The following is a 14529-nucleotide window of genomic DNA, read 5'->3' as shown; positions in this document are numbered from 1 at the left end:
CCATGAACATATGAACTATGTAACATACATTCATGGAAATTAGATGAACAGTTGAAGTTAGCAAATGATATTATTCGGTCGAACGTCTATCAGCCATCTATTCTATTCATGAAGAACATTTCACGTGGGACCAACAGAGGGAATTATGACTATCGACTTGCTAATTATTTTTTATATTCATGCCAGCTCAAACGATCTATTGGCTTGATTTATTGTTATGGTATCCACAAAATAAGTAGGATCCGATTTTTTCCGTTTTTGTTGAAATAAAACTGAATAATATTTGCTGTTTACATATCAAAGTTTGCCAAATTGTTACAAAATGTTTGCCCACAGCAAGGCTACGTATCCCCAACATATTGTGCTAGGCACAGTATCACTGGACTGAGGGAGGGCGGTATTCCTCCTTGTGGGTCACCTGCTTGGAAATATGGGACGGGAAAACTGCAGGGGGTGAGGGCAGTTAAGTTGATGGTACAGACAGATAAGAGAGATCATTTTACAAATGTGAAACCTCAGTCCACAAAGGAAGAGGCGAAAGCTGAAACTTCGTGAGGTTTACAGAACAAAGGCAGTTATAGTTTCTTACTGACTCTCGAAGAGACATTTAATAAAACAATTAATGTGTGTGTGTGTGTGCGTGTGCGTGTGCGTGCGTGCGTGTGTGTGCGTGCGTGTGTGTGTGTGTGTGTGTGTGTGTGTGTGTGTGTGTGTGTGTGTGTGTGTGTTTGAGGTAGAAGAAGAATTTTACACCATAACAATGGCTACGTATGTAGTTGGGGTAGATTTGTTGAATGCCCGGCCAGTATGACCTTTGAGTCACTACAGTTTCAGTCATTAAAATGCGTAAAACAGTATTTGAGTGAAAGAAAACACTATAAGTGAGTGAAACAAAAGACCTCAGTACAGGCACACCCATTCCCCCAACCCCAAGTCTGCATGTATCAATACTCATACCTGCCACATCCTCAACCACTTAACTTACTCACACAATCATCTGACAACATGTTCCCCAACCCTCGTATCACAACGCATGCACGCATGCACGCACGCACACACACACACACACACACACACACACACACACACACACACACACACACACACACATTCTTCTTTCCCCACCATTATGTCTACGTCAGCCATCATGGATCCATGCGCATGCTTTCATACATAATCCATCCTCCCACCATTCCCCAACATCCATCGAACTATAGCTATATCCGCCCTCATGTATCGGTATTCTTGCTTTCATACATACATACACTCCCCCACCATTCCCCAACATCCATCGAACTATAACTATATCCGCCCTCATGTATCGGTATTCGTGCTTTCATACATACATACACACCCCTACCATTCCCCTACATCCATCGCAGTATAACTATGACTATAACCGCCTTCGTGCATCCGCACTTATGTTCACATTGCATTGCATATGTATATAAGACGTTCAACTGGTCAGGAGGTGAGAGTTGCGGAAGATTACGGTAAACTTCAGTTACAGATCTCCATTACGAATATCTAAAGTATGAATAAAGATCACAGCTTGCTATGACGTGTACTTCATGCCTGCAGAATTAGCTATGTCCTTAGCTCTAAATTGTATGTCTAAATGCTTATGTAGACAAAGACCCAAATGTATATAGGCATGACCATATTATATTCTACGCAAATATCACCACATTTAAAAACAAAGCTAGATTGAGTCTTTGAAGGGCATTAATAACTGATACACACAAGGAAAAATATTTATGGATGTCAACGGAGGAACACTGCGTTTCGGAATATATACTTTCTCCTTCATCAGGTGCATATTATTAAATGCTATGAGGCAGAGAACATTTATTTGTACCTGTAAGAACAACAAAAGTAAAAAGATAGCAAAGAAGGAGAACGCAACAAGGGAAGCCAACAGATAACTGGCATGGCGCTGATTACACCCGCCTCCCGTTTGCCCATTGTCTATTTCCCATTACCAATCATTCATAAGTTAAGTTTTGGCTTTAATTTGTCCATTGATAATCAACCATCAACGTCTATTATCTCCACCTTAAAAATATGTCACTGCAAACACGAAAACGTCGTTTTTTTCTGTATATGGTCATTGGACGGAAAAACGACGTTATTTGGACGTTTTCAAACCATCGTTTTTCCGTCCAAATAACGTCGTTATTTGACATCGGAATTTACTGGGAGAGAACGATAGCGTTAAGCTCCTCCCTTTCTTTATTGACATTGTCAATCAAGCAACAGCGTCTACCGGTATTTCTACTTCTCAGATTTCATTGGTCAGTCCCCGCGTGTTAGATTACAGGCCCGCGTTTGACGCTGCACTCGAAGCGCTTAGCGGAAGTACTGAAATCAATCGTTCTGCGCATGCGGATTACTTAATGCCTTGACCAAATTTTCCGTTCTGTGCATGCGCGATTTCGCGTATTGTTTCCTAGATTTAATGTCACCACTATTTGACAATGGTTCATAAACACAGTCACGTGAAGGTTCGGAATCGTAACGAGTAACTCCATTTAAATTGAAGAAGATCCCCAGTGATATGGGAGATTCCAAGATGAGTTGTTGAAGAACTTTACATTGTATTCCGTCCGATTGTTCTTGCATTTACTTATAAGTCAGGAAAATGGACTTAAAAGGGGAGTTGTTGAATGTAATTATTTTAATTATTAAATGTTGGCTATACACTAATCTGGACGAACTTCTCATTGTTCTGTTTATGTCATTCTATATACTATTAGTATGTTACCGTTCTAAAGTCAACCTCTCACATAACATTATACTGTTCATAGTATCAAAGTTTAATCAACACTATCAAGAGCAGCGATTTAAACGTGATGTCTTCAGAAATACAATTATACTACGAGATAGTACGGCTAACGCTGACTCACCGGTGGAACAAAGACAATATCGCTAATACAGATATAACGTATTTGAATGTTAATACTAAAGACAAACGATCATTATTTTTGCAGTGACGATATAACACGTATACACGTTTATTGTTAACTTTCATCAGTTTTGCCCTTTATTTTAATAACTTTGTTTTCACATAAATATGTAGCAATACCCGACAAGCATGTCATACATAATTATGGGGCAGTTTTCAATCTTGTACTGACTTACTCTGGTGTTAATGAGCGAAGTTTATTGGCTTGTGTGTAAAACCCCGTTTTTCTGGTAATCCTATTATTACTTAGTTTATTTCTATCTAGTGACACCCTGTACTCTGGATCATGGCTCCGTGACTATCCATGACAATTAAGGTGAACATTCAGTTCAAGTAAATGAATGAGTTTGTTTTGACGCTACAGTCAGTCAAAAAACCAATGCTGTGAGGTTTGATAACACACTTCTACCAGGTCGAACATCGTGGATCCTCATTTTCTGCCTAAAGAGAATCATAGTTCATATGCTAATCCATCTGCGAATACCCTCCATTCAAGATGACCTTACTTGTTGCTAAATCTATCATCTATCCCCCCAATCTCACCCCCCACGCCCCCCCCCCCCCCCCCCCCCCACACGCCCCCACCCCCACACGCACGCACGCACGCACACACACACACACACAGACACACACACACACACACACACACACACACACACACACAAACAACTGACCTAAATAACCTGGACAGGAAATACTGCTGATAGCCTCTGGTCAACTCAGCCGCGCCACCGCAGAATGTTCGTTCAACTCTGCAGGGGGCATTCTCAGTGGCTTCAAACGCGCTGAAATGTTTTCGCCTTGCATCCAGAGATGGTGGACAAGTGAAATCGTATGAAATTTGGCTATTGTAGGTCCTATCTCTTTTTTGATTACCCAATAAAGTCAATTCATAGTTACACGGTTGTGAAGAAGCTTACAACTTTATAAGACTTATTCATCTCATTCCAAAAAAGCTACTCGCGCTCACATAAAGTTGTAGTTATTATGTCACTGTTTTATTTCTTTAAAAATATATTACATGTTCAACAATAACAATTAAGATGAACATTTAATTTCCGATATAAGTAAATGAATAAGTGTGTTTTACGCCACAATCAGTCAAAGACCAACGTCACAGCAAAAAAAATGCAGTTTCCGGTATCCGGATACCTGCCGGATACCACCGGACACTAACCCAAAACGCGTACGGGTATTCGGTGGCAGATACCAGGCCGGATACCAGATCCGTGGTATCCGGCATGGACACCTCACCTGAAAGTATGCCACCTGGAATCCGGGTATCCGGCACCGGATACCTCACCGGATACCTCAATCTGGGTGTCCAAGGATCCGGCACCGGATACCAAGGATCCGGCACCGGATACCTCATTCTGAGTTTCCAAAAACATGTCACAATTTGGGGGTGCATTTTGTTCAATTAAGTGTGAAACACCTAAATATATATTGGAAACTAACCATGAAAATTGAACATTGCTGAAGGAATCCGGCAGGTATCCGGCAGGTATCCGGATGCAATTTTTCGAGATGTCTTAATCCTGGTAAATGATGTTAGCCTGGGCATATCAGATAGCTGTAGTAACATTCTGTGTCATTTTAGTTGTAAATATCCCCTTAAAGTTGAGATCTATGGGCATGTACTTTTGGAGAAGACAATTTTTTCAATCTTTTTAGATGTTAAGCTGTTTAATGAACAAACATCAGTTCTAATACATGTATGATGATACCCTTAAATTTCATGTTCAGACTTCCAGATTGTTCTGAGTGAAAGTATAAACTCATCGACTGTGTGCTCACTTTGGCCTTTGGTCCTAGTGAGATGATAATATGATTATTTGTAAAGGTACAAGTACTTGTTACGAGCATACCAGCTTCATTTAAGTTTTGAAACACAATATGCCTCACTCTGAGGGTGACATGTACCAGATTTCATCACACTACAGAGAGCTGTTCCTCAGTTACTGTGAACATTTTTACTGAAAGACATTGAAAGCTAATTTGACCTTCAATATCAGTTGCGACTATTTCAAAAACAATTGTAAATTGCTTCATTCAGTATAACATTGACAAACATATGACAATGATATACAACTATATGTATAAGAGTTATTTAGACTTCTGCAGGAAAAGGCACATTAGAGAACAAGAGTCATCAGAAAGATGACATAACCCCCCGGCAGCTGTCTGTAAAGTAACCACTAGTAAATGTGCAATTCTGTATGTAATGAGTCAACAGTTTAAAGTTCTTTAAGAAGCATACATTGTTTATCCACAAAAGATCCACCATGGTCGCATCCATATGAATGCCAAGTTTCGATCAAATACATTGAATGGTTTTCGAATTCTGCCCCAGAAACGAACCTCATCCCCAATTGAATCTATGTCCAACTTCATTCCATAAAAATTTAAAAAAATAAAAATTAGAAAAATCCCAAAATATCAAAAGGCATCACTTCAGTATGTGCCTGATAGCTTTGCCAAGTTTCGATCAAATACACTGAATGGTTTTTGAATTCTGCCCCGGAAACGAACCCCATCCCCAATTGAGTCTATGTCCAACGTCATTCCATAAAAAAAAAAAAAAAATTTTTTTTAGAAAAATCCCAAAATATCAAAAGGCACCACTTCAGTATGTGCCTGATAGATTTGCCAAGTTTCGATCAAATACACTGAATGGTTTGGGAATCCTTCGCCTGGAAAAGGAAATGATTACGGATGGACGGACGGACAGACAGACTGGCTGATCGCTACATCACCCCGTATTATATGCCGGGGGGATAAAAAGTAAGTGTATGACCTGTTGCCAACTTCTATCCCTGCCCTAAGGAAGAGTTTGGCCATTAACAATTTTTTTGTCTGGCTATGACATTGACCTTTGACATAGCAGATCAATGTGTTATTCCAAAGATGTCCAAGCAATGCATGGTTTCATCCGATAACTATGGCTATCAAAGTGAGGCAAAATATTGGAAAATCCCCATTTACACACCTGGCTAAAGAAACATAAACAACAAACAAATTATCAATTTCTTTTATTTATATGCCTATATCACACACTGAACATTGTTCACATGATGGTTCCTGATGCAGTATGCAATTTCCTCCTATTCTTCAATACTCATAACAGAGTGGGATAACTGTTCGCTTGAAAGCATAAGCAGACCATGCTCACCAGTTCAGAGTTACTTGCCCTCAAATATCCTTTCCCTTCTATATTGCCATGGAAAAACAGGAACCAGGATGAGGGGAGGCCAGATCGGCTCTATCCCTGTTGCATTGTGTTAGTAGAATTGTGAAAATTCTATTTGGTGTTTGGGTCCAAATTTATAGACAAGTAGTCGCAAACATCATTCCTTTCAAGTGATTACCACATGGCCAAAGACAATAATTTCTTCAACGTCCTTGAAGGGTCCCACTCCGACTTGGCATTGGCTGGTCTTCTCACATTAGCCAGACCAGCCTGTGTGAGTGTGTCCCAGTGTCAATTGGGATATAACTTCTTGGTAGGCCCCCATTGAAATAACAGGATTCTCCTCATCACTGTCTGCCTATCACTTCTGATATCTGGAAGGGTCCTTCCAGACTGTCAACCAGTCATCCGGGTATCTCAAGCTGGACTTCAGTTTCTGCAAAATTATGTATAAAGATTGTAGCAATAAAAAAGAATCGTTGCAACATGTACTTACAGATAAAAGGCAGCAAATTCACTTAATTTATCGTCTTTGAGTTTTGTTATATACCAAACATTTGAGATATATATTGTTCCATGCTGATGAGTTGAAACAATCATTAACTGACATCTCTTAAAAATGCTTGCCATACAAGCCAAAGTAATAGATGAGGTAGCAAGTGGGCTCATTGATCGCTCGTAATCGTACCCAATAACGTGGGATGTTGTCCATAACAGTCATCATCGGTGCGTCTTGATCGAGCTCATAACTGGTTTGCCTAGTTGAGATTTGAGATTTGATTATTTATAATCCTTGTCATTTAGCTGAACTATTGTTGGATGTGGTGTTAAATGAGTGAAATGGGAAGAAAGCCCGAAGTGATGCAGGTCTTACATGTTTACCACTTTGATGAAACCCACAAGCAAGTGTATGATGGTACCCTCGATTCAATCCCACGACCATTGGTTTCTGTCAAGCCCAAGAGATGCAACTATGCACAGCAAGTTGTGGTGCCTTTGATAATTAGGCCATCCATGCCAACAGGTGATAAAGAACAAGCAAACTGAAGAAATATTTGCAGAATAGCTACATGAACATGATGAACCAAACAGAATAATTTCAAATATTTACCACTCACTGCTACTCTTCTCTTGTTCCTCATTGCTTCCCTTTTTCCATTGATGCTGTGCAGATGACTGACTCATTCATTTATCCAGACATTCTGCAAAAATAAGTAGCATTCACATTACAGAAATATATTATTTAATTATGAAGCTTATACAAAACAAGGACATAACAGTGTAATTATAAAAATATGTTAAGCGTAAAAAAAGTAAAGTCTTTGGTGGCCATTATTGTAAATTATAGTCTGTATTAGCATCCCACAAAAGTTTAGAGTTAATAATCGTTCCTAGATCTTTGTACATTTCTTCATTATCTATAAAAAGCCGATCTAATTTGGATCATCTTGTTTTGACCACAAATCCATTACGCCCCTTATGCAAATCCTTGTCGTCATAACAAACAGTTGACCATAATACTAAAAAAAGGACCCTTGGCGTTTACAGTAAAGTATGTAGAGCAGGAAAATATCTAAATCAATCCATTCCATAAGATCTCTGCACGGAAATCATAAGGTCACGAAGCCCTGCTACGTACCTGGCATCCGCATTTGCTGCCAATCGCCTTTCCAAATACTGTTGACTTCCGCGTTGTGGATGGCTCAGAGGAACTTCGGCCGGCATTTCCGTGGTGGAGGTGAATGAGAACAATCTATCGATACACGAGGTAAGCTTATCGTAATCAAGCATCACGGTGTATATCTATACACGAGGTTTGTTTACATCCATGTTCTAAAATGGCGCCCTGGACCGCAGGGGAATATGGGTAAATTGGCTTGTTCCGGGTTAACACAAAGCTGGGCCCCCGTCTCTAATATCACAATATTGTTTGGCGCAAGTTGACGACGCGCATAGGGAGCCGGGAACTAGTTTAACACGACATAAGCTGGTTCCCGGCTCTCTATGCGCGTCGTCAACTTGCGCCAAGTTATATTAGAGACGAGGCCCAGCTTATACACTGAACACAATCGGTCATTTCGTCAAAACTGGCCAAATATTGAGATTGCAGCTGAGGTAATGCTGGCAGCTGAAGTGACACATTAAGGTAAGGAATATGTGAATATTACAATGATCACGTATTAAAGTAATTTACCACATGTAAGCCTGTCACATGTGACACATTAACTTTCATAACCAACATGTAAGTAAATGTATCAGGATATAATTATATTTTTATATAACAAGTAGCCTGTCTATCATATGTTAGTATATGCTTATGTATATAATGAAGAAATATGTTTACTTTAACTGGATAATTTGTATGCTAATGTGACTCACTGTCTTATTTCATATACTCCCTTTACTCTGTGAGATGATTAATAGCCTCAACATATTTTTCCAGATGTGAAGAATCAAGAACAGCTTTAATGACAGGGACGTTTTGCATCAGAGATCATCGTGAAGTGGAAGATAAGACATTTTAAGGGTATGAACATTTTCACTTGAACTAGCTGAACAATAACCATGATGACAACTTTATCATGGGGGAATTTTGGGTGGTGGGGTAGCCTAGTGGTTGAAGCGTTCACTCTTCGTGCTGAAGACCCATGCAGGTTTGATTCCTGCCACATAGCTGCGATATTGCTGAGTGTGGCGTTAAACATCAAACAAAGCTAACAGCCGCATACATACTCACATGGGGATTCCAGGTTGAAGTTAGTCCCCATCAACATGATCAACCTATGCTAGTTGTAAGAGATAACTTAATGGATCGGCTGATCAGGCTCGCTGACTTGGTTGATCCATGTCATTGTATCCCAATTGTGTGGATGGATGCTCATGATGTCAATCACTGGATAGTCTGGTCCAGACTTGATTATTTACAGACCGCCGTCATTTAGCTGGAATATGGCTGAGTGCAGAGTTAAACAACAAACACCAACATGATTCTACAACCTGCTCTTGTGGATACCATTTTGAGGATCCTACACATAACTTCTTTTCGGGTCTTAACTATTGCAATATGTTCTACTACATGTGTTTTAAACATATATTTATTTCATTGGCTTATCTAAATGATGCTCAAATACAAAATAATTATTGATAAAATACTAATTCTATACTATTGCAAACTATCAGTTGAGCAATAATGTAATCATCTGATTATAATTAGATAATGAAGGAGAAGTCCATATTGATTAAATCTACCAGATTCTGAGATAAATGCACGTATTGATTGATTTATTTCAATGTTTTCCTGTACATAATTTTCAACAATTCCATATAAAGCTTTCTTATATCCATGCTGTATAATAATACCTATTATTTCTAATAATAGCATAATTTGGACACACAAATAAGTAATGAATGGTATTTTTATAACAGGTGCCACACGTGCGGGATAGGTCATTTCACATGAATCATTTTTATGTGAATTTAAATCACTACAAGCTGATCTGAGTCCTGAAAGGATATGCCTTCGATTCTGTGAAAATGGAAATGCTTAAACATCTCCCAATATTAACCATGCTATTACAGAATCTGTTCACTTGTTTGTGTATGTAAAATATTTTTTCAACGATTACATCCATTTAATGATTGTTTGTATGTGTGCTGTGCCAGTAGAGGTATATATGTACAAGCATGTGCATACGCGTATAAAAATTATGTATGTTTGGCTAGGTACCAGTATATGAATTAGTTGTTTTGTGCGACTTGTATATTAGCATCATCATAGTTTCAACAGACAGTTTATGTATATCAAATGTTAAATGTCTTTGTAGGGAGAATTGCATATCAAAACTGTCATTATTTTATTACTTATGAGTACAACTTTTTAAGTATCTGGCAAGATACATTTCCTTGGTCCACAGAAACATGTTACTAGTAAACTGTAAACTGACTTGTCAGTGTGGTTGGAAACTAACTAAGCCGTCACTACTCAATTAAGTAATTAACAGATAATTGCAAGTGATAATACCCACCTGACACTAATTGCCCTGTTAATCCCTAATCCACCATGAGTTGACATTGAGTTCATCTTGCTAATGAGCTGTTGTGAGCGTAACAAGATGATAAACATCAAAGGTGGGGCAGGCTTTGATCAAGTGTTCTGTAGAAGAGATTATGTCATTTGTTTAATGTTTATTTAGGATTAGTTACATCCCTTGATCCTACCAAGACCATACTTGAGATTATCAGACAGTTTGTCTGGATACAACCTGATGTCTCAACTGTACTTATTGGATTCTGCCTTGTAGCAAACTATGTGTGTGACAAGGACTTTGACCACTCTGTGCAGATGCATAACAATGCACTTGGGGTATGATTCAATTATGTCACACAAGTCAAAGATGGGTTCCACTGTATTTAGAAACAGACGATAGATGCAATACTGTGTAACTTTATAACAATCAAACGAGTATTCAAATAGGAATACACATATATTTACAATGACCCTTGAAAAGTTCCAAAACCAAATAGAACTACTTAAATTATGATTACACTTGACCAATATATTTGGCAGCTTTTCCCGTTATTGTTAATCTTAATTAAAGATAGGATAAATGATAAAAATATGATAATGATTTTACTCATGACTAATCATGGGCGGATACAGCTTTTTTACAGCTATTTATTGTCTTTGGTGGAAATTTATGCAGAAATAAAGATTTATTTTCGAAATAAAAAGTGGGGTGCGCACCACAGCAACCCCCCCTCTGTATCCGCCCATGCTATTGCCAGCAGCCGAAATAAGGTCCCCCAAATGTAATATACATAGTTTTTAGTCGATTGTTCAGGTGGTTCTTTTCAGTTGATTTTTTGTATCAGTGTCTATTTTGGCCTACCAATTAATGGTAGATATTAATTATCAATAATAAGTGAGATAATTATTTTCAATGTGGCTCCCATTGCAACTGAAGCAAGGAACGATTCAAATTAAGCCTGATTCAGCCACTACATTTATATGTCCTTGCTTCTCTAATCAGTAATTCAATCAGTTGTATAGTGACTTGATATTTGGAGAAAATATCTGTTGTATGAAATCCTAATGTTACTTACTTTTGTATTTGAGATGATATTTGTATTTGGTAGCCTAGTGGGTAATGCGTTCTCCGAAGCACTGGGTTCTGTTCCCCACATGGGTACTGTGTGAAAAGCCCATTTCTGGTGTCCCCGCAGATATATTGCTGGAATATTGCTAAAAGCTGTGTGGAACTATACTAACTTGCACACTCATTATATAATATTTTGAGATCACTTACATTACTTGTGTGATTGAAAGTTTTGATAATTATGAATACCGTATTCGACAGAATAAGCGCCCAGGGCGCTCTCAAAATTTCCTGCTTTATGCTGGCAGCCTGAAATGTTAATGTACGACAAATATATTTTTCCAGAATGAAATTCCCCATAATTAAGGGTGCATATCACACACGAATGAGTATTATATGCAAATAAATAAGTCTTGTATACATTGATCAATTGGAAAGGGTGCTATTTGGGATTGTTAACGAGACAATATATTAGCAAATATTCCCGTGGGCGCTTATTAGAGCGAGGCGCTTATTACATCAAATACGGTAGTTCTGTTTTATGTATAAGAACCTATTTTATGCAATTTGCATTGCCTTGTTTAACCTTCCTTATGTTTTGATGTAATGCAAACATTTGAGAAAAAATCAGGTGAGCCTGCCTTATGGCACTACAGGAATTGTTTTCAGAAGATCAATTACAATTTTGTATTTTCTGTAAAATTTACTGTTTGCTATGGCTTTTTTACATTGATTAACATGGTTTGGTTAACAGTTGCTTGATAAACTGTCATTACCTTACTCATTGAGAAACCAACTTTTTACCCTTTGTCAATATATGTGTGTTTCTTATATTTTTAATAACAAGATCTTAAAGATGTTATAAATTGTTTCAGGCACCTGGATTTCACAATGACACCAGATCAGACAAGTCATACAAAGGACTCTCAGGGTGATGAATAATCCTCCCCAGAACAACTAGCAGGTTCACCTCAGAAAGTGATGATTCTGAATGACTAATGCCACATCAGTGTGATTCTGTAGGTTGTTTTATTACGACATTAATCAAGTCTAAAGGAATTAATACCACAGCAGTGAGACTATGTTTATGTGGTGTACACTGACGCTGACTATACAAATCTGAATGACTTTTGTGGTTTACTGCACAAACATAATTGACTTTAGATATTCTTCTCCCTTGAAATTCTTCTGAGATTTGACCGATTTGTTTATTTAGAAAATGGCATTGAAGCATCTGTTTCTGTTTTTGAATGTTCTTGCAAACACCTTTGGTTACTGAACCAATGAAATGTCATAAAATCAATAAATATGATTTGTTATCTTAACAAATTTTTTTGTTTTGCTTCTTTAAAGAAATATGATATTGATCATTCATAACATAGGTGCTAACATATATCAAATATACTAATGCCCTGAATGTTTTCCAACAATTAATACAGCTCACTGAATGAAGTTTTTAGTTCCATGTCAGTAGAAAAATTACATTGATGTTTTTATGTACCGGTACTTTATTAGGTGTTTTCTGTGGATGCACCCATTTGGGTTAATGATATTCTGTTTCAAACTTCAATGAAACTCGTCTGTCAAGATGTAACAAGTACTGATACAGTTCCAAAATAATCTTTTAATCTCACCAGGAACAAAGGCCCAAGTGAGCACATAGCCAATGACTTTCATTTGTTTTGTCAGAGTGAATATGGTGTCATGTCACTTTATGAGCAAAATTCCAACAATATCATGATGGGTGACACCAAGCAATGTACCGATGTGGTGAATCGAGCGCTTCAACCACGAGAAGCTAGAACAAACTGGGAATATGAAGATGAAATGTAAGGATACCATCATACCAGGACTGAATGCTTTTCATTTAATACGCTGAACATCTAAAATGAAATATATATGAATTTGAAAAATGTTTTCACCAAAAGTACCTGCCCATAGATCTCAACTTTAAGGGGATATTTACAACCAAAATAACACAGAATATTACTACAGCTATCTGCTATGCCCAGGCTAACATTATTTACTAGGAGAAAGACATCTCGAAAAATTGCATCCGGATACCTGCCGGATACCTGCCGGATACCTTCAGCAATGTTCAATTTTCATGGTTAGTTTCCAATATATTTTTAGGTGTTTCACACTTAATTGAACAAAATGCACCCCCCAAATTGTGACATGTTTTTGGAAACTCAGAATGAGGTATCCGGTGCCGGATCCCTGGACACCCAGATTGAGGTATCCGGTGAGGTATCCGGTGCCGGATACCCGGATTCCAGGTGGCATACTTTCAGGTGAGGTGTCCATGCCGGATACCACGGATCTGGTATCCGGCAAGGTTTCTGCCACCGGATACCCGGACGCGTTTTGGGTAAGTGTCCGGTGGTATCCGGCAGGTATCCGGATACCGGAAACTGCATTTTTTTTGCTGTGCGTTGTCCGGTCCGATGACACACAATCTACCAGGTAGCACATTGCGTACACCCTATCCCCATTGAAGTCTCCACTGTGGGTATTCCTGGGGACGAAAAGGCCCAATGTACCTAGGAATTTCATCAATACATTCATGCGCGGCATTCTCTGCCTAAAGAAGATCATATAGTTAACATGCTAATCCAACTCGAACTACCATCCCTCTCAAGATGAATGTTTTATGTAACACCCAACAGGCCCACATTTACGCACGCACGCACGCACGCACGCACGCACGCACGCACGCACGGGCACACACATATTTGGATTTACCAATCCCTGAATTGAGAAGACGTGCGTTACGAAGCTCCTCCAAGTCATCATCAATATCCGTATATGTCTGTGATATCATTACCCATCCAAAGACGAATATACATTTATTGTGTTTTCTTGACAACAAATGTTATAATTGGGATAACACTTTCTGAGTTAAGTACAGATTCTCGTACTTTATGGGTTGAGTCCCGTCCGGGATTTGAACCCACACTGTGAGAGGCACCCAATCGCCAGAACACAAAGTTGGCGATCTAACCCAGCCACCGAACCAAAAATGTTAGTCCAGATGACGTATACTTTGTGTACTCCTCTGACAAGAGAAAAATGGCACGGCTTCTATGACCGAAAGCTTTGAACCAACAATGCCTTTAAGAAAGTGGTCAACAGTAACACACATTATATTTGGATACCACTTTCTCAGTAAACTACATATTTTAGGGTGGAGATAATAGACGTTGATGGTTGATTATCAATGAACAAATTAAAGCCAAAACTTAACTTATGAATGATTGGTAATGGGAAATGGACAA

At 38.5% G+C, this 14529-nt stretch overlaps 1 protein-coding gene and 2 long non-coding RNA genes across 3 annotated transcripts in view; 2 read left to right on the top strand and 1 right to left on the bottom strand.

Annotated features, from left to right (window-relative positions):
* LOC139460619 (uncharacterized) overlaps nt 1–14529 on the top strand; it is a 94406-nt gene that overhangs the window by 61007 nt on the left and 18870 nt on the right. The gene's annotated exons all lie outside the window — the stretch shown is intronic.
* Nucleotides 6309–8023, bottom strand: LOC139461065 (uncharacterized). The gene is made up of 3 exons (XR_011652871.1): nt 7795–8023; nt 7267–7357; nt 6309–6591 (listed from the first exon to the last, which is right to left on the bottom strand). It is a non-coding gene; the product is annotated as an uncharacterized lncRNA (long non-coding RNA).
* On the top strand, nt 8180–12766 carry LOC139461063 (uncharacterized). Its single transcript, XR_011652870.1, has 3 exons — nt 8180–8301; nt 8599–8682; nt 12127–12766. It is a non-coding gene; the product is annotated as an uncharacterized lncRNA (long non-coding RNA).

The sequence above is a fragment of the Haliotis cracherodii genome, unplaced genomic scaffold (genome assembly GCF_022045235.1).
Source record: "Haliotis cracherodii isolate W230 unplaced genomic scaffold, xgHalCrac1.p SCAF_14, whole genome shotgun sequence".
Taxonomy (NCBI): Eukaryota; Metazoa; Mollusca; class Gastropoda; order Lepetellida; family Haliotidae; genus Haliotis; species Haliotis cracherodii.
The sequence above is the reverse complement of the archived record's forward strand: the minus strand, read 5'-3'. Positions and strand labels throughout refer to the sequence as shown.